Source organism: Ambystoma mexicanum, chromosome 12 (assembly GCF_040938575.1).
Source record: "Ambystoma mexicanum isolate Mex_15411 chromosome 12, UKY_AmexF1_1, whole genome shotgun sequence".
In the NCBI taxonomy this organism is placed as follows: domain Eukaryota; kingdom Metazoa; phylum Chordata; class Amphibia; order Caudata; family Ambystomatidae; genus Ambystoma; species Ambystoma mexicanum.
In genome coordinates, this window is record NC_090936.1 from 688856292 (window position 1) to 688878234 (window position 21943).

Here is a 21943-nt window from a genome sequence, read left to right on the forward strand (position 1 = left end):
TATGTACCTTTCCCTCTCGGGTTATGCCACATATTGCAAACTAACCATGTACTGAAGACGATTTGAAATTTTGTTTTCACCATAAGTATGTGTTCAGAATATTGAATTCTGCTATATGTATGCTTTCACAATTGTCTTTTGATGTTTTTGTCACAATTGCTTTTTGATGTTTCTGTCTCAATACAAACTATGTATACCCACAGTCTTTGATGAGTGTGAGTTTCTTTTTCCCTTCTGGACAATTTCATGGGTTATGGACTTAGGGATTCAATCCATTAGTACTAGCATACCAGGTTTCCCAATGTAAATTACTTGTTTTGCTTCATTTATTGACAAAAATTGGTGATGAACCTTGGCAGTAGCAGTTCTACCTCCTTTTTGGTTCTGCAATCTCTGTTGCATATCAACCAAGAGCATCTCTGTCTTTGATTTGTTGAGGGCCAGGCCCTTATAGTTCATCCACCTCTGGATGAGACCAAAAATAGAGTTGATCCTGGCAGTGTCTTCTTCATAATTACCCGACAACTCAAACAAAATGTGTGTATCATCAGCATAATCAATAGAATGAACACCTTCTTTGTCAAGCATGTGAATAAATGTGTTTAAAAAGATATTAACAAGTGTGGGAGAGTGGCACGAGCCCTGGGGGTCACAACATTGAAGAGTAATGGAACTGGCTGAGACTTGACCATTACAAATTTTTGCCTCTCTATCCAATAAAAATGATAAAATTCAGGATGCGGCTGATTTGGATATAAAATCTTTCGAAAAATACTCTGTTAAAAAGTACATTAAAATCCACCAAAACAAAAGTAGCTGACAAATATAACAATAAAAGCAGTGAAGCATGACCATGATCCATGTTTGAAAACAAGTTGGCTTTTAGACCTGAGAGGGCCGACTCTGTACTTTTACACACCCAAAAAACAGACTGCCTTGGACCCAATGAATTATGCAGTTCCAAATGAGCTTGGATTTGAAAATATGCTTACGCGATCTAAAATCTTTAAACATTAGTAATAGGTCTAAATTTTGTCGCAATATTTGGGTTCAGAAATGTTTTTTTCAATAAAAGAGTGATGCATCTCTGTTTGACAGATAATGGAACCAGCGTAGTCTGAAAAGAGGAATTAACAAACCTTGAAATAGCTGGAGCAATGCTCTGAGCACACTTTAAAAGGGCAAGGATCCCCAGGACAACTGGTTGGCTTAACGCTCTGTAATATCACCATTATTACCTTATCAGTGTCTGTTTTTATTCAAAAGGTGGTATGTCAGCAGTGATAGGGGAGCAAGTATTCACAGGTGCCATCATGTTAGCCTTTTTGCAGGCTGCAGGCTTCAGGTTTGCTAGTTTATCGATCCTGGCCTGTTGTATTTTAACACACCATTCTATGTCCTTAACAACATAGTCTGCTGGAAAGATATCTGGTTTTTCAAACTCATGAAATGTGGCCATCAAAGTGGTCCTTTTTGGCCTGCACAATGGCTTTCTTATATCAGGTAGATGTCGAGTTATATCATTCTATGTCTATAATAAGATGAGATTTCTGCCAGTGTCTATAAGCTTTGTTCATTTTTGCTCTAAGGACTTTCAGATCTTGAGTGCACCACACATGCTTTCTGGAGGTTCACTAATGGATTTACAAGTCCTTGCTGGCGCAATACCTTCCAATGCCATTGTTAAACAATCAAAATAGCAGGTGGAAAATATATCAGGCTTGGTAGTGGTTCGATAAACGGTGGCACAGTTGTTGATGTGATCTTATGTACACTATGCTTTACCACTGAAACTGTTAGGATATACTCTCGGTATAAAATCAGGGATTGGAAGTTTAAAAAATCTAAAAAAATGGTTTGATCAAGGACAGGCCTCTGTCTCAAGTTGCTCCACTAATATAATAGTAGTTCACAGCCAGTCCAGGATATAGCCACCTTTGTGAGTAATATCTGCCAATAGTTGCGCTAAACCTACATTCATCAACAACTGGTTAATAATTACTGCTAAGCCATCTCGTTGATCATTATACCAAAGGTTAAAATCCCAGATAATGACATATCAAGATGAAGGTTTCAGCAAGGAGTGGAGCACAGAGTATAGTTGTTCTTCAAAATAAGGCATGTTACAGGAGGGTCTTTACAGAAGAATAAAGCTATATGTAGTACGATGATTGATCGGAAATATTACCATCAAAACCTCTACACCCTCAATCTCCTCTATGTCCACTACGTGGAAGTTCAACATAGCTCAGAAAATAATAGTTACCCCACCCGCTGGGCTGCTAGGCCTATTTTTACTGAGGATGTGATAGCCATGTGACAAAGCCACAGTTAGATCAGGACCTGAAGTATCAGTAATCCACGTTTCAGTTAAAAAAAAACAATATCTCCCTTTTTTCAATAATGAGATTGGATACGTCTATCAAATGTTTGGGCTGAGATCGAGTATTTAGGTACACACAGTTAAGTTTCTGTGGGCTGCTTTTAGGTTGTGATTCATCCTAGAGATTACCCTTGATATTGTCTTGTATCACTATATTCGACAGCTAACAAGAGTTCGAATTTATAGCGGGCATTAGCACACCAGGAATCTGTTCTTTATGTATGATTTCAGGTGGGGGTTGTAATAGCCCGCCTCTGTCCTTGACTCAGGAACCACCACAGAGTGGGAAACGGTTAATTCTTGAGTAAGACAATAAGAGGCTTCATTGTCAACAGAGGCTGCACCATGACATTCATCAAACTCAATAGCAGTAGAATTGCCCCACGTTGCCCTTCGCAACATTGCCTTAGAGGTACACCCCTCCTGCAAGGGGATTGAAGTGCTACTATTGTCAGTGGAACAAGGTGCAGGCAACAAGGCCATATCCAAGTATTTAGCTAAAATCAATCGGCATCGAGTTTGACAAGGGACTTGTTTAACCATCGTCACTTGTATATAATACAACAGATTAGTAAATGCTAAAATATAAAAGAGGGAGAGGCGAGGAATTTACCTGTAGCACACAGCACAAGACCAGCAACATACCAGCTGCTCCCTTACTTGTGTCCCGGCGCTGACACGCCATAAGTTATTTAAATAGGCAGCCAAGCACTAGGAAACATGGGAACTGTAGTCTCCAGTGAAAAATATAAATATAGAAGCTAACGCACGTCCCTACAAGACCCTACATGTGTGCAAGTAAGAGGCAAATTGAAATGTCTACAATGCCAAGAAAGACACACTGTCTCATTCAAAGACGCCAGAGACACCAACACAATCTCGAGCTCAATTCAGCATTAGGTCGGCGCCGACCACCAACAGGACAGTGTCGCCATTACTGACGTGCCGATGCTGATACGCAGGAAGTTATTTACATAGGCAGTCAAGCATTAGGAAACATGGCAACTGTAGTTCCAAGCGGAAAATTAAAATATACAAACGAACGAACGTCCCTGCAAGTCCCCACATGTGTGGAAGAGGCAGTCAAATTTAAATTTCTACAATGCTGAAGTAGGCACACTGTCTCATTCAAACATGTGAGACACACCAACACCATTTCTAGCTCAATTTAGCATTAGGCGGGCTCCTACCAACAGACCAGCGGCACCCTGACTGATTTACAGGCACTGAATCCAAAATAAAATCGTGTCTGTCTCCAAACAATCCTGTGGTGTGCTTCTATTCACAATGATAGGGAATAGCACAGGCAGTCATTTCAGGCTATGTGGTCACTGGAATGTAGAAGCCAGTATTAGTGACCAAAACATGGCCTACCCTGTTCTCATTTTCGACCTGTCCTTAATTGAGTCATATGTAAATGTTCTACTTGTCACTTACCTAAAGCCTATTATAATTTCCAACATCTCCCTTAACTCAATCCTATTTATTTTCTACCTCTTCCTCAGGTAAAGCATGCACCCTCAGCTGCTGTAGCAATCTCCTACCACGTCCTCTGCCTAACAAGACTGATCCTAAAATCTAAACATCACTGTCTATACTATTTTAGCTAAAACCACCCAAATAATTTTGCTGAGGACTCTGAAAAGTTTCAGAACAACTTGAATCACAGAAAAGTTGCAATATTCAAGGGTTTCGGGTTACCTTCAGTTGCACATTCATGTAAATAACTTCATAGTGTTTTAAATATGCGATGCCATCAGCCCATGTTTCCTCGTGTCTTTTCTCTTTCACCACCTGGATCACATTCATTTCACTGATTACAATCCATTATAGTTGGCAGGATTCTATCTCAGGGCGCAGGCGCACATTGGTTCTACATCCAAAACTGAACGGGTCTCGGCACTTCCATCCCAGGGTATTTTGTGTTCACCTTTGCTAACGGAACTTCACCACCTTACAGGTAAAGTATCACTTGTATGGGCACTGATTTATGCTGCTCCCGAATTCAGTGCATGCATACCATTATGAACTCATGCCACACTGAACCAAATGCTTCTGTATGAGATGCGACTTCACCCACACAACCTACTTCATTCATTTCACCCCGAGTAGCATGCCATGGGCATATGATTCACCCATGGCTGCCTGCCTCAAGTCTGTGTGAGAACTACTTCCAGGCATTCTATAACCCCACCCTGCTTGTGACAAATGACAGAGGAGCTTCCGAACCAAATGTGTGATTGTCTGCCAATGCCTAATCTTCCTACGTGTGCATTCCTGCCTGCTAATGGCATTTGCCTTATAATCTCTGCAAAAGGAACCATTATATATATATGAGTATGTATCATATCAGTTTCAGTCATGGTCCAGCAATCCAGAATGGGTGCAGTGGATTGGTGTGAGCGATGTGTTCCATTTAGAATGTGTCAAAACTTCCAAACACCGATCTGCTGCCTCCAAACACGATTTTGCTGCACTGGTTAGACATCTGACCTTGTCTGTACACCTTATTGTCTTGCGGTATTATATGGGGGTGTACAGACATATCACAGCCGGTGGAATATTCATCCACAGGGGTCTCCCTTTCCAAACAAAGATGTGCTTCCCGCTTATCACAAGAACTAGGTCCCAGTTTAATTCCTGTTATTTAAATGTATTCCCCTTTACACTCGCCTATCAACTCTTCCTCTATTAGTGCGTATTTTCTAAGCAATAATACCTGTGCTGGTGGTCTAGATTGTCAAGTAACCCATGGCCCGAAATATAGGCCTGAGCAAAGCTTGATGTCTGCTCTCCTTTCTACACTCTCCATTGACTTCAGAAATGTTTGCTCCCACTGCAAGAATTATAGACACATAATATTATCTCATTGTCTGTCCTGATTTCATCGTAAACGTCTCTACAGTACAGCCCCAAGGCCAATCAGTTTAGTAGCAGGACTCCAGTGATAGTTCAGTGCATGTTACCAAATTCTGTGGCCTTCATGGGGACTGTGGAATTGGAAATTTTCTGAACCCTTAAGTCTCGCAAGCAGAGTATGGGGCTTTTGGACACTGATACCTTCTTCCTGGCCATTGTGGATCTCCTAAAGATCGCAGAACCCTTGGTGATTCTCGTCATCATTTGGTGACCTCCCGGTGATCCTCCTTGCCTCGTTGGCCAGTAGTAATTATTATAAGTGTAGGCTTCCCATAGTAGTGAGTTGAAGCCACTATCATTCTTGTAATGCCTGCGTATGACCTAGTACTCTGAGACCTTCTAGTGCTGTCTATGTTCCCCCCCCTCTTCAAGTGTGTCCTCTCCTCCTGCTCTCTGCCACCTGATGTCCCCGCATCCTCCTGATCACCACCTCTACCACCTGATAATACCACTGCCTCTTGATAGCCTCTCTGCTGCCTGATGTCACAACCTCCTTATAACCTCCTCTGCCACCTGATACTACCACCTCCTCCTGATAACCTACTCTGCCACCTACTCTTGCCTTCAACACCACCTTAACACTCCTAGTAATGCCTTCCAACACACTCCAATCACCCACTGCAGCCTTGTACTCGTACAACCCTCACTGACTGGCTTGAGACGCAGGCTTACGTAGGGTTCGCCTCTTCCCCCTGGGTTTAAATCCTTTTGTGGCTATGTTGAGCAATTGGGGCAAGGATGGGATTGGTTGTGATTTTTAAGGTCACATGTACAGAGTTTACGCTCTGGGGCTTGGCCTGAGTCCCAGGGTAAGATGGCTGCTATTTTGAAATCGTTTCTATCCTTTATCTGAACACCCAGTGCTGCCTGAGAGAGCCTCCATTTATTTGTGTTTATACCATGTGCTTTACAGACTGGAAATGTTTCCCTGTTTCACTGCTTCAACGGATTAGGGATTCAGTTTGTCAGTTTATTATACTATACTGTACGTTACTATACTATACTATACTGTACTGTACTTTACTTTACTATACTAACTGTCCATCCCTCGCATCTCCTGGCTTGCACATAATAAAGAAGATCGAACATAATTTCTTGATTTTGTCATAGTTTCCCACTGGCCTCGACAGACACCTCTGCCCACACTGTCCATAGGGCATGGCCCGCAGAGGTAACCACTGTGCTAATGGCATGGTGTGTGGCAGTGCCTTAAAGGAAGTACACCTAATTACTTTACCCACAGGGACTGGCCTACAGCAACACCTTGTTGGTGCATTGCAGTAAGTAGCTTGGCCAATGCCCTGTGCACTATACCCCTGAAAACGAGTAGCCATAGAACGTGGCCTGGGGGTTGGGGGGCATGCTTAAAACAAAGTACACAACAATATATGCAGAGCCTAATCTGTAGCCACACCCTGTTGGTGGTGCACTCATGCCAAACTACACGAAAAATGCACCAAACCACATCAGAAATGCAAAAAGCATTGGAATGAGACAGTGTATTCTTCAGGTGAAGGACACTGGTCAAGTTTTAGATTCATTTTGCATCTGTGATGTATCCCAAACTATCCCAAACCTCCACTGCGGTGCAGCTTACTGCACATTGCACATTTCGAACAAGTCACTTCCCCCAGGAGGCCTGCTAGATAGGAGCAAAGCATTTATGCAGCCAGTGTAAAAGTGGAAAGGGGCTTTTCCCCTGCCCTTCCAAGGCTATCTTTCATGAACATTTGCTAGTTTCTTCCAACCCACATTGGTACCATTTGGATAAACTCTGATGTGTTAATACATTAATATGTTGTTTCATTCATGCCCAAATACCAGACCTTAAGTTCCAATACTTCTGCTTGTTCACTCGGTAGAAGTAAGCAACCCTCTTTGTTAACACAGCCTGGGTTGAATTATAGATCATGTTTGTGCCTAGACACCACAATGTCAACAGCAAATCTAATAGGCATCTCCAGTGTAAGTGATCATGTCAACACCTGAAATTTCTCATGTGTTAAGGAGGATCATCGCAGCCCTATATTTGAGCCAGGGAGCCATCGTCTTAAACCTTGGCAAACAGCTCACCACACATGACGGAGAAAAGTACACAACAATACAAGAGAGCACAGTATTACTTTGGATAAGAGGATGTTCACACTGGTGTTATTAAAATCTACTTTATCTTTAAGTATGGGCAAGAAAATATATCAGTGCAGGTTGCAGGAAAGTAATGCAGGGTAGAAAGCATTTTCGTGTGTTCCTTGCATACTACTCATGATTGTAGTGCTCCCCACATGGTAGAAGTGGCTAAACTGATCTCCTTCTAATGGCATATTAAATCAATACAGTCTGAGGGGCTGTTGGCCTTCAGTTGCACTCCTGCAGGAGTTCCAGGAGTCAAGGTGGTTATACAGTGGCAGGCTAGCATCTATTGGTGCCGGGGTGTGATGTAGTCCTTTCCATTGCAATATAGACTTGGCTGTGAGGACAGATGTACGGTGCAGGCAGTAGATGTTGTGAAGACTATGATGCATATGCACTCAAAAGTATGCGGGTATATTTGTTTTGAGGCAGGGGAAGTCTGAGGGCAGCAGTCCTGGTCTCTCGGGCAGTAGCAACGCCCACACCACCACACAATTTTTGCCCATTGTAGGTTGCGCTGGATTTTCACAGAATGTATTGGTAGAGACCTCCCTGGGAAGCAGCAAGCTGCACTCCAATAGCATCTAGCAAAGGCTGCCTCATATCAGTGAAGCCAACACAGCCACTCGCAGGAGGTGGCAGGGAAACAGGATGCTTGGGGCTCCCTAATTCGCTCTCTTAGGGAACAGAATCAATATTCGGATCCCTGACGCTGGTGCAGATGTGGGCTCATTTGGCAATAGTCGGTAAAACGAGCTCAGGGACAATTTAAAATAGGACCTCGAACCAGAATTGCAAGAGAGAATGTTCGGCTTCACAACATGTTATTGAACGAGTTACAGAAGAATATTATTGCTAAACGGTTGACTAGTAACGTAATCAAACCTGCTTGCACCTCAAAAATGTGAGTGTGCACAACTTCATCCCTTCATATTTTCTCTATGCCCAACCAGTCCTTACTTCAATCACAGCAATTCATCTTCATAGAAATACCCTTATTAATTACGGTTTAATCCTGCCATCTTTAGAACGAATTTGCTTTTTAAAATAGTTGACTTGACTGCAAATCCGTTGACGTAAGAGGCTCAGTTAGCAGGAATCAGTTCAATTAATTGAAACCTATTGATGGAAAACCAGAGCACCGTGAAAGCGATAGTTTTCATGTCTTCATAAATGGAAGTTTAAGTTGAAATGGCCTCCTATAATCAGAAGCAACGAATGAGCATTTTAGCGTGAATCGATGCTCCTTTGAACAATTTTGTGTTATTAAAAATGCTGTGTGTGCTTCATGCTGAGCCCAATTAAAGATGTCAATCACAGGGCATCGAAGTTCAAGCGAAGAGAGATATTTAACGAACAACTTGGCCGCAGATTTCTCCCTCATTGAAGCAGTGTGGGGAGTCACTAAATGGTTCAGGAAGTCTCTAATGCTGTGTAATGACAATTAACAGGCGCATGCCTTTGTAAATAAATATTTTGGAAAGTGTGGCATTGCATACATTTGGTGATAATAGCTATGAACTGGGCTCATTGTCCATGCCCAGTAAATTACTACACATGTTACCGTTTTCGTTTCAGACTACGGTGAAGAAGTTACACGTCTCTTTACACCGTTTTCTGAAATAAATTGAAAAAGCTTCGCGCTAAGGATGTTATTATCAGAAGGCATTTATGTTAAGTTATGTTATGTTAAAGGTTCTTATTCCGTGCACTACAGCCACCTGCGTGGTCTCTTGGCGCTCAGGCGGATCTCTAATGCAAGGGGTGCAGGGGTGGATTAGTAGGATTGAGCGGGAAAAGAGGCAGCTTGAGTTTGGATACACTGTTCACTGAGTGTAGGGGTAATTTTCGGTTGGTGGTGTTGGGCGAGGTTATGTGTGGTTTGCTCGTGGTTGCGGTGTTGTGAAGTGCGTGCGGTTTGTGGTGCAGTAGAGGTATGATGTGTTTAGCTCAGAGTTTGAGAGGTGTATGTAGAAGGGTGAGATTTTAGTATGGTTATGTTAGTGGCAGTATATTTCCTCCCCCTGATGTTCTAACTAGATGCAAATCCTATCCCTTTCCCTGTCGATCATTCTGGAGTATCGCAATTACCCCCACCCCCATGATTTCCTCCTGGGGATATTTTCTCTCTACCCCGTGGTCAGCCTGTGCTCTGCCTGGATTCTGCATCAAGCCCTATTCTTTTGTGTGTGAAATGTTTCACACCCTCGGTGGTTTGATTAAGTAGGACACTTCTCCCTCCCCTGTTTCCACATTATGCCGTCTATCAGTGATCAGATTAAGTCAGGCACCTCTCCCTCCCCTGTTTCCACCTTTGCCCCTCTATCGGGATGTGTACATTTCAGGTCTCAAAACCACCTTTCCCATTCAGACGCCTCTCTTCTCATCTGCCCTCCACTCCGGACCGTCCTACTCCCATTCTTTTTCAGTTGTGTGCACATGTCATGGTGCATGGATGTTGTTTAGTCATTTTCATCCCGTTCCGAGCTGAAGAGACAGGTTTATATAAGTTTTCTGAATTTTAGGTGGTCCTACATAGTTCGTATTTCTCTGGGGAGAGAGTTCCCTACTTTTACAGCTATGCAGGAGAATGCTTATCCACCAGTTTTATTTCCTTCTGTATGGTTTAGGTTCTAGGTGGGTATCTTTGCTGGATCTAAGTGTTCTAGTCGGCTTGTAGATGGTGATTTTCTTTTGTATGAATTCCGCTCCTTGGCAGTGGATTGCTCTGTGGGTTATGCATAGTTTCGAAGGTGATTCGTTTTTTTTTACTGGGAGGCAATGTACCATCCTTAGTGCTGGTGTGATGTGGTCCCTGTGTGAGAATTTGAGGAGAAGTCGGGCAGCTGCGTTCTGTATTCGTTGAAGTTTCCTCTGTAAGTAGTTTGGCATTCCGAGGTATGAGTTGTTGGCGTAGTCTATCTTGGACATGATGAGGGAGATGACGCCCAGTGTTTTGTGCATGAAGGAGATGGTCGAATCTGATTTGATTGTGTGCAGATGGAAGAAGCATTTCTTAATTATCACATTTACTTGCAGTTCTAGTGTTAACTCGTTGTTCCTTAGGATTTCAATGTTTTGGATGATGTGGGTGGTGTTCCCAGGTTTGTTGGCCATGGGATCTACAGATTGTTTCCTTGGTTGTCGGATGTAATCATGATTTCTAACTTTTGCAGATTGATTTTGAGGTTGTTAGTGTTCATCCATTTGTAGAGTTCTTTGAGACAGTTTATTAGCTTTGTGTTCTCTTGTTTATCAGTGAAGTTGATTACTATGGAATACAAAACATTTCTGTCAGTAACTAAATTAGGTGATGGCAGAAATGCATGTACGTTTGTAAGATGGAGACGCTAAACATGGCTGAACTGAAAATTACGATCTGTGTCCCTTCTCTGCCAGACAAAACATTGAAAATGAAACGGTTCGTAAAAAAATGAATATGAGTTTAATGTGTACGTTTTACACATTTGTTAATGTTCTCAAGAAATGTGTGGCGTTTCTGTATGCAAGTCAGATGAACTCATGCTTTGCCTCTGAATGTTCCAATGATTTAAAGATTAAAGTTGATAATAAGCAATTAGAGAAATGTTTACACAGAAAACTAAGCGCATCAGTGTCCACCCTTCATGCGAGGAGTGCACATCACTTCTCAGAAAAAATGGGATATCACCTATCTGGGACATCTAAGGGTTTGACGCAATTGCAGTCTTGTTTCCAGTTTTTTTCAGTTGAGTCCAACAAAATGTGTGCCAGATTTAGAACTCTAGGATACACAGAATGAGCCATCCAAAAATCCCTCAGAAACGCACGTTTGTATTGTGAAGATCACATGTAGGACAAATATGTTAATGTTGATACAGATTAAGAAATAGTACGGCTCCTTTTACCATTCAACAATCAATCAACGCCCATTGATGAGAAATATTGGAGCATTCAAGACCCTGGTATTAAAGAAGTTTAGGTAAGGAGACCAATATGTCCTTAAGAAGGTTACCTTATTTAAGGGATATTTCTGTTCATAGTTATTATAAGCAAAGGAAGACGAGAACAATAAAACATTGGTTGAATCCAGGCACTAATGATTTGTACTGTTCTGGTAATTGTTCTATTTGTAAATATGGTCTAAATAAATGTGTGGAACTTTGGAACAAAGAAAAATACATCAGTTGGAACTTCACCCAACTGCTGATCTACAGATGGGATTTCAGTATCAATATGCTGCTTTGTTCCTGAGATGCACAACACATAGGCTATGCAACAAGAAAGATACTATTACCTCTTCAGTAGTATACTAGGGCAGTTAAGAATACTAATCAGAGATATCCAGTGGCAATCGATTTCCAGGCACATCATAACGGTAACTCTACTCAGTCCTGTCACCTTGTGGAACATTGGTGCCAAACCATTTATGATGTCATTTTTGATGTCCTGGATGTTAACCTTAGCAGTGCATGGTGGTGGCGTGAGATATGGTTGCATAGCTTACCATAGCTGGCGCCTTTCCTTCATTTTTCGATTTTACCTTGCAACCACAACGTCCCCTGAACAACGTTGTTTTCAATGAATATCATAGGTTTTAGTTAATGCAAATTAAAAATAACATCTCTTTAACAAGGTTTTTCATGGGTGTATATATATGTGTATGTATATATTTGCTATATAAATATATATTTGCTTATATATTTTATATAACTTGTTTCTCGTTTTATCTTCTGTTCTTTTCCTTTATTTTAACTGATATTGGCATTTCAATCAATCATTTTCTTGTTTTAGCATTTAACATTCCCTGATTGACTTGAGTGGTATATAACACTATGGAAGAATAACGTAAGGTATACCTGAATGAACTTTATTAACTACTTTCATTAAATATGTTTTAAATCTTTCAATGAAATAACATTAAGGGTTTTCAGTTCAGGTTTTATATGTGCATACCACTTTAAAAGTCTGCAACAGGACGCAAACATAAGTCTTCCTGGTGGTGTGTAACTAAACCTAAGCCTTGTTGGTTAAATGTATGTCAGTGTTACTGGCGGTGTCTGTGGTGCTGATTCTACCATTTTAAGTTTGACTATAATAAATTATACTTTTTACTATCTAAGTATTGCTTTTTGTGTCTGTATCTTTGTCTCTAGTTGTGACCTATTTGTAATTTCATGATCAATGCACTGTGGTGACCGAGTTATGGTTACTTTAGCAACCGTTACTGGCACATTTCTGTTATGGGGTTTTGATGTTTTTGTGCCAAAAAAGGTTCTTTTCACTGAAGATTTTTCACTGAACATCGACAGCGTTTTTAAAATAAACTTAACTCTAATGTCCCTTTAACCAAAGTAATTTCACTGATGTTTTGTTTATTTGAATGCTAAATTATATTATAGCTAGAGTGTCCAGTGGGGTCTTTGCCCTGGAATCATCAAGACACCATTGCATGCAATAGGCGAGGCCTTTAACCACCCCACTGTAGACATTGCTTGATATATGGCCTCCTAGACATCCCATGTGCCCACTGGGCAAGGCCTGCTGCCATTCATCAGGCACGTAGCAGAGCTCAATGTAGCCAATGGACACTTTAGTCCAATGCTCCTAGTGCAGGTATGCCCAGTAGCCACCTCGTCTTAGTGTAGGCTCTTTGGTCACCCCAAGGCACCTCCTAGACACCAAGGCACTGCCAAGCCAAGAAGTGTCCACTAGGCATGACCTGTGAAAATTGTCAGTGGCCACTTTGCTCTGGAAATGTCCTTTGGTCATGTTTCATGGTCCTGGTAGACACCCAATATGCTCTCTGGGTATCACCTGTATACAGGCCCAGCAGCCTATTTGCCTGGGGCATCGGGTTTGGCAACCTCCAGTGGCCACTTTGACTGAGTCATGGTCTTGGACCATGCTCCATTCTCCCCCTTCAGCCAGCCACTGTGCCCATCAGACATGATGTGCAACCATGCTATGTAGTTACCGATCCTTGAGCATGACATTTTACGTTTCTCCAGGCACCTTCCAAAGCACCTTCTAAACACCCAGGCACCTCTAAGCCATCTGCTGTGTTCACTGAGGATGGCTTCAGGACATGTCTACTGGTCACTTTGCCCCGTGAATGTCCTTCAGTCACAGTCTAGATACCAGCAGTGCCAACTGAGCCTTGCCTGCATCCATGGCATGTGCCCACTTTGCTTGGGACTGTAGCTACATTGCCTGGACTATGCCCTTGGGCAAGGCCCTAGTCATATTCTAGACACCCATGCATATCTTAGACGCATGATACGGCCGTTTGGCATGGTCTGCAATCATGTAGGTGACCACTTTGCCGAGGGCATTGATTTTCGCCCTGGTCACCATGAAGTCAGCCAAACTGCCCACTGGGCATGACATGAGGCATGAGGCCATGCCCAGTGGTGACATTGCCTAGGGAATGGTCTTCAGGCTTGCCACATGTACTCCCCAACCACCCAAAGTGTCCACTGGGCATGGCCTGTACTCTCGTAAGGTCATGGTTTTTATCCATGCTCTGGATTCCTTCAAGCCACCTAATGTGTCCATTGAGCAAACATACAGCTTTGTCCAGTAGACACGTTACTTGGGCCATAGCATAAGCCCATGTGACGGGCAATCCCCAGAAACGTGAAATGGTCACTGGGCATAGTGTGTGGCAATCACATTAATTGGGGAATGGCTTTCAGAGGTGCCCCAACCACTCCAAAGCCACACAATATGGTCACTGGGAAAGGAGTGAATCTTCAGACAAACCCCATACACACACTAGCCACCTGACGCAGTCATTTGGCAGGACCTGTACCATGTCTCTGGCTACTTTTCCCTTGGCCTGGCTTTCAACCATAGCTGGACTCTCCCAGGCCTTACACTGTGCCCACTGGGCCATGCCTAGTTGCAACTTGCTCAGGGCATAGTCTTCATATATGCTTGGTAATCCCCATCTACTTGACTCGGGAACACACAAGTCACCTGTTGTACCAACTGGAATATCCCAGTGGTCACTTTGCCCAGGGAATAGCCAGCACATGTACTACAAAACCTTGTGAAAGGGGCAAAATATTGCCATCATGGGATCTCCCAAACACAGGAATGCTCTCCGGGTCACAGAGGGGTGCAACATCGCAACAAACATTTAAAGGAGGTGTCATTCATTTTGCAGGGCACACAATTCCAGTCTACAATTCTCAGACCTCTGTAGTTTGTCTTTTTGGGGTTTTCCATACCGATTTTTGACCATCCTGACCTTGGCTATAGTGTATTAACCACATACAGATGTTTGCAGTGCATAGATAAGTCACATCGGCAGCAGTTTGCAAAATGTGCCTGTGCCCAAATCAATCAAAATGTGTGTTTTGCAATTTGCCAATCTCTTTTGTCCATACTGAAATTTGAAGAACTGTCTTTCTTGTGTCTGTGAACACAAAATGGACAATTACAACCTTACAAACAGCCTGGTGTGTCCATGAATAAAGCCCAGAAGGCACGATATCTCCAATATGACATTAGTCCCTGGTAACTTTGCACCTCTCTGGACAGGGGTTCAAGAAAGTAAGTTCCTGGAGATGTTAAGAAATTGCTATTTATTTGTTTTGGAAGGTTCTGTGAAGAATCATCAAACATCAACTAATGTATAACATGTGTTGTAGTGCAGCCAGGTGAAGGGGATGAGCTAACCTATATCTTTAGGGGTGGGGAAGTGATAGTGTCTGTCTCCAGGAATGTGGACTTATGCTCAATTATGGAAGGACCATGATGAAGAAGAAGTACACAGCAGTAAAGTTCAGAGATACATGGTGGGGTTTTGTAGACTTTACGGCCCCTTTCACAAACAGCTCTCACAATAAATTAACACAGAGTCCACAATTTCTTGTCATTTCTACTCACCGCTTACATTTGGGAAATGTTCTGAAAGTATTATGATTCATTAATGATAACTGTGCTAAATAAACATTTTCTTTTTCAAAACATCTGGTGGTTTTTGGTATATGTTTGTAAAATGTTCTCTATTTTCTGTGTTTTACTTGTACTTTCTATTTTGTTTAATACATTTCAAATGTAGAATGTGGAAGGGTGTTGTATGCAACCATGTGGTCCTCCTCACACATGCTGCATACCTGATCCGCTTGAAACCACCCCATAAAGCCAGGAACTTTCCTTGGCAGTGGCAAAGCCCGGGGCGGTAGAAGGGCAGTGTCTGCAACCGGGTGGTCACCCTCACACATGCACATGCCTGATCTGCTTGCTGCTGCCCCATAAAGCCAGGAACATTCCCTGGCAGCAGCAAAGCCCGGCGTGGCAGAGGGCAGTGTCTGCAACCGTGTGGTCCTCCTCACACATGCCGCTTGCCTGATCTGCTTGCCGCCAGGTCATAAAGCCAGGAACTTTCCCTGGCAGCGGAAAAGCCTGGCACGGCAGATGGGTAATGTGTGTGTTCCTCCTCAAACATGCTGCATACCAGATCTGCTTGCCACCGCGCATAAAGCCAGCAACATATTCCGGCAGCAGTGAAGCCTGGTGCGGCAGAAGGGCGGTGTCTGCAACCGTGTGGACCTCCTCACAAATGCTGCATGCCTGAACTGCTTGCTGCTGCCCCGTAAAGCCAGGAACTTTCCCCAGCAGTGGCAAAGTCCAGCCAGCAAAAGGGTGGTGTCCTCAACCGTGTGGTCCTCCTCACACATTCCACAATCCTGATCTGCTTGCCGCCACCCCATAAAGCCAGGAACTTTCCTCAGCAGCCGCGAAGAACAGTGTGGCCGAGGGCAGTGTCTGGAACCATGTGGTGTTCACAAGGCAAGATAGTTTAGCTTATTGTTGCCTGATGTTTTCTGAAATTGAGCAGCATTTACCAGGGAGAGGAGTGGGACCACAGTTGACAGTATGGTTTTTGGCCCCTGAGCGGTATGAGCTTTGAGAACACATGTTTGCAACAGGCATGCATGCACACCTAGTTTTGCCCTTTCTATCAACTTTTTCAAATTGATATGCCACAGTCTCTGAAATCAAGTGACGGTCTTCTTGCATGATCATTCCTGCAAGCTTGTATTGTGGCATAAACAGCAGGGAGGCCCTGTTTATACTGGGATGTTACTACATAGTAGGACCTAACTTTTAAATTGTAACCATCTATGACTTATTACTGTGGTGCAGTTGGAATAGGAGTACACTGTGACCGCTGATCATAGGGAGCAGGGTATAGGAGTCAAACTTTGGTTGCCTCTTAAATCGACCAGATGTTCCCTGCTCCTGTATGAACTACTTCCTGGATCCTGTTTATGTTTTGCAGTACATGCAGCTCTTGCTGCAGCATTTTTAAAGACATCCCAGATTTCTTGACTTTTTTTGGACTTCTGGGCTCACTGCGAATGATGATCTGTGTACTCTGCCCTGTGTCTTGTGTTGTCTGATTTGAGTGACTTGTGGATTGTTATATTATTTGTGCCCCTCTCTCATTGTTAAGTGTGTGTGTGCAGGTGGCCATTTGATCATTACAATAACATTGATAGTCCTGTGCGGTTGAACAGCGTGGTAAACATGTCCAAATGGAAGGCTATTGCATCCCTGTCCCCTGGGGCGGCTCACAGGAAACATTATAACATTTTTCAGACAATTAAGGACGTGAACAATGTGATTAAGGTGATCAGAGGGTTATTGGATGACATTGATCGTTCAGAGGGTAGTAAAAGTAGTATCGAGGTAAGGCACCCTAGCTCTGCCACTGGGAGGGCAGCAGATAACTTTGTATTAGATATAGACCATGACATGGCTTCAGGTATAGATCATGTTCTAGCTCCAGCTGTGTCTGAGGCCTCCACTGTATTGAATTCAAGAAAAGAAGAAACACAGCCCCATCTAAGTGCTGAGACAGTCGTAATAAGGACCATCTTGCCTAATTTGAAATAGAAAATAAATCGGGTCAAGAGGGATGCAAAATGTATGTGTTACCTGTTAATTTGAGTGGGGGAGGAAGGGTTTTAACAAATACAACAAATACACCCATTGAAGTGCACCATCTAGGTGGACCTAAAGATCAAGTTGACAAGACCGACCTAGTGGCAACAGATTTTATAAATAGAGCAAGTAGGGATGAAAGTGGGAACCGATCTAGAACAGAAAATGGGGTTTTGCTTGACCCCCAGTATCATTATCCAACAGATTTTCTCCTCTGCTTAGGTTGGTTCACCTGACAAAGGGCTGAAAACAGGGGTACATGTAACTGGAAAAAGGGAAAAAGGCAAGAAAATTAACAAAACCCCAAAACTAAAGCATAGCTAAACTGGGGACATGCAATGGTAATGATTATTCAGGCACTGTTTTAGATTCTATTGTATCACCTATAGCGCTCATAGTGCCGGTAGCACCCCAGCAGAGAATTAATGTTGACTTGATGAAATTAAGAACCTTATTCTAAACAAGATTTGGAATTGCTTGTTGGATTTGGCTGGTGAAATTAAAGTGCTTAAAGAGAGCACTGGCTCTCTAGTAATTAAGACAAGAGCAGTCAAAGCTGCTATCCATTTAGACTCCACTGCCCATATGGGAAAGAAGCCTGCTTGTGTAAGGGGAGAGGAACACACTTATTGCCAGAGAGTATGGAGTTCGGGAGCCACAGCGTGGGAGCTGATCAAAGAAAGGAGACATGCCCATTGGGGCTAGGAGCAGATGCAAAAATGCCCTGGTAACTAGTGAGATGAACTCACATTGTGCTCAAACATGTGCTATTAATAACTTTGCACTTACATTGATTTCAGATGGCCCTTTATTGAGACATCGGTGCCAACCAAGAGTGTTAAATCCTAGGTCTATGATGAAGGGAAACACCTGTTTGGAAATAGCTCTAAAAAGAATTGATGCAGCCTGGATGCGCAAAGATAAAGCCCCCTCGGTTACCATGTTAAATGTGCCGGGATTGGGCTCAGGTAGCTGGGAAGATCAGGATTTTCTAAGGAATAAATGTGCTCAATGGTCCCATAGTGTCAAGGGCTGACTCTCTATAATTAGAGAAGACATTGTGAATTGCAGACGTGAGCAAATGCTCATTAGCTGCTACTATTGTATCCAAGTGTTCCTGCGTTCATGGGATCTTGTGGATGGTCTGCTTGCCATTTATTTACGTACCCTCCCACCCCCTTTCTCACAAATAGCCATTAGAAGGCGGTCACCGGATGTGCTCATTAATGGGGGTAGCGTTGCACTGGGGCCAGGTTTGGCTATATAATAAAAAAAGCAGGAAAACATGAGTGGAATTAACAAAGTTGATGGCCCTAGGGAGGTTGGCAGCCTGGATATTGAGGGGGTCTTGCCTGGGAGGGATCTGGAACAAATAGACTGACTGAGGTAGGGGGCCGCAAGCAGTACAGGTTTTGCGATAAAATTAATCTCTTGGAATACTGCAGGAATTGGGAGACACCTAGAGGATCCCGGATGGTTGGAGTTTATCAGGGGTTGTCACTTGATTTTGCTACAAGAAACCTGGTCCTGTCGGGAGGTAGAACTACAAGGATATCAGTCATTCTTCACCCCACAAAGAAAGGTCCCAGCGGGAGGCCAATTGGCCGCATATTTATTTGGGATGACACTACCCTAACCTGGAAGATCGAGCATCGACCCACTGGTTCACCTGCTCTTTTACATTTTGTGGCACATACTAGTGGAGCTGATTGTTTCCTGTTGTTTAATGTTTATAATCGGCACTCCTCGCCTGATGGCCTTCTCCTAATTGAGAGGATACTGTACTTAGTTGGATTTGGAGCTATTCTGATCTAGACATATTACATATAATCTGACAAATTCAAAGTGTTGGTGTTTAAGCCTCCTTTTACGAAGAAGAGAGCTATAGCTTTAACTGCCGGCAACTCTGTCATTGAGCAAGTGGCGCATTTCGATTTTCTTGGCGTGCACTTGGTGGGTGTGAAGCGTAGTCTTCTAAGTCAGTGCTAGCAATGGAAAAATATAGTGGTGGCATCCTCTTGTTTTTTGTAAACATGGGAGTGGGCCATATCACCAACCCTGGACTTACTTAAGAAATAGATGTCTTAAAAAATGACTATTGCTTCCTGTCAGTGCACCTTCCGCATTGCTTCACCTAGAACTAAATCATATACCAGAAGCAACTCGGCTCTCTTTTAAACCACCCCTGTATTGGCTTAGTTTAGGAGCTTTTATAGGCGCTTTACAAATAAACATTACCATACCAAACATTTAGAGTATGGAATACTGAGGGTTTGGCAAAATACTGTGAAGGACTAATCCATATATTGAGTTTAACCAGAGTAAAGAGCCCACAATGGTTTTCTCATCTGAAGGCATCCTTTGTGAATGTAGACATATTTGATCTTTGGGAAAACCCACAGTCTCTCTCCATGTAGGAAACTAAGCAATTTAAAGCTACCACAATTTCGGGAGCTCCTGAGATCCTAATATTGGATGCTGCTCGCCTAAAGTTGGGACCTGATTATCTCAAACTTAGATGGGAGCCTGAGTTCAAGGCTTATATGGAACTAGTATCTCTGCCCCTAGAGATAGCTCTGTTTTTACTTTTTAGACTTGGTATTTTACCATTTTTATTTTTTACCTCACCAAGGAGATCCAGTGCTTCGGAAAGGTGCCATCTCTGTGGACTTTTTAATGAAACACTACTACATTTTATGTTGACATGTAAAAAAACAGTAAATTTGAGACAAGTTTAATTGCGCTATAAGATATATTTTTGAGGTTATATCTAGTATTTCGCTGTATTTTGCGGTATCTTGCTATGGTGGTATGTTTATGGCTCTTGTGGTATGTTACTATGGTGGTATTTTTATAGTAGGGAGACTAATTTCAGAATATCGCCTAATAATTATTTTACCAGGGTCACTAACAACAAACAAATAATAGACTTAATATACTCTGAATAAATGGCTCATGCTCTCCTGTGATGCTTTATTTACAACATAATGCTTATGTCCTTTTGACTGTGTTTCAACAGATGTAAACCATGCAAATGAAATACAGAACATTCATTCAGCCTCTCTAAGTAAAACGATTTACTGCAGCTAACTTGGCTTTGAGATATTTCTTAGCACACGTTTATCTCTCTATGCATGTCAAATCAAAGAGACTGAAATGCAGAAGAAATCCAATGAGACTAAATTATGTTTTTGAACTTGTTCTTTATCATAAACTAGAATTATGCAAGTTACACAGAGTGACACCCACACCCATGTTGTAATTCACAATGTAAGCAAACTTTTCCTGCAATGGCTTTCAATGCTCTATCTGTGATAATGTGGCAAGCAGATATACTTTGAATAACAGCAAGACTTTGAGAAATAGAAACACAGTTTTGAAAGCACATTTAAATTCGTATCCATGATGCAGCGCCTAAAAAGAACTGAATATATATATATATATATATATATATATATATATATATATATATATATACTGTCACAACCTACGCAGTACAGATGCATCACTTTTTATTTTCTCCATCTTCATTTTTCTTCCTACAAAACTTTCCAGTTTTTTTAATGAAAAACTCAGACGTCGCTTACTTTAAGAATAAAACCGAAGTCTTGTAAAATCAAATAACTTTGATGCATACTAGTAAATAAAAAAAAAACATTTAAGAAAAATAAACTGAACTATCTAATCTGTGCTACATACTATCATTCACTTCACCAGGAGCACAATTAACAGATAATTACCTAGGGTAACCTGGCGATATTCCACAATTTTGCTTGGCAGTGACCCAGGGTCATTCACAGAAAAGGTCGCTAAAGACTTTGCATCCCTTCTAAAGATTGCCAACCCAGGAGAGAAACAGCCTCAGTCAGCTTGCAAGCACTGAAATCAGTCTGCCCAGGAACCAGCACTTCTGCCTCCTTCGTCAGTCAGTGCAAGAATCAGAATGCCCAGCAACTCTGCCTCAAACCCGTTTCATCACTAAAGAGCACCTCCCTTTGTGTAGATCATCCCACTAACATCACACTATTTCCTCTGTGCCTTTCTCATTGTGCTAACTGCATTACTGAATAGAACTTGCAAAATTTTTCTTGTGCGTCCTGCTCCAATACAATGATCTGTCTTTAGGAGCCGATCTTTACATTCCTCAGTTTACAACACAGATTCAGTCTGCACGTTTAAATAATTTCTCTATCCATATTTAGAGCATCATGTACTTCGCTCAATCTGCATCAAGCTTATATCATGGGCTAATTTGCACTAAATGTTATTATAGGATTCTGTTACATGTTAAATGGGGTTGGGTTAATTAGTATATTAGAATCATGCTATTATTGTATGTGCATGTGCTCTGTGCATTGACATCTATTTAGAATTCAGTCTGAGACTCATACTCTTGAGTCCATAATGAGTCTCTCACCCTTTGCCCTAGTTGAAGTTCAAACCCTCCCCTTAATGTGAAGGATGAAATGTGGATAAGGATGTTGAAATGCAGCATCTAGATGTTGAAATGCGTAGCCTACATTCTTCCTACACTCCCTCCTTTTTATCTGCTGGGATAAAACCCGAAATCTC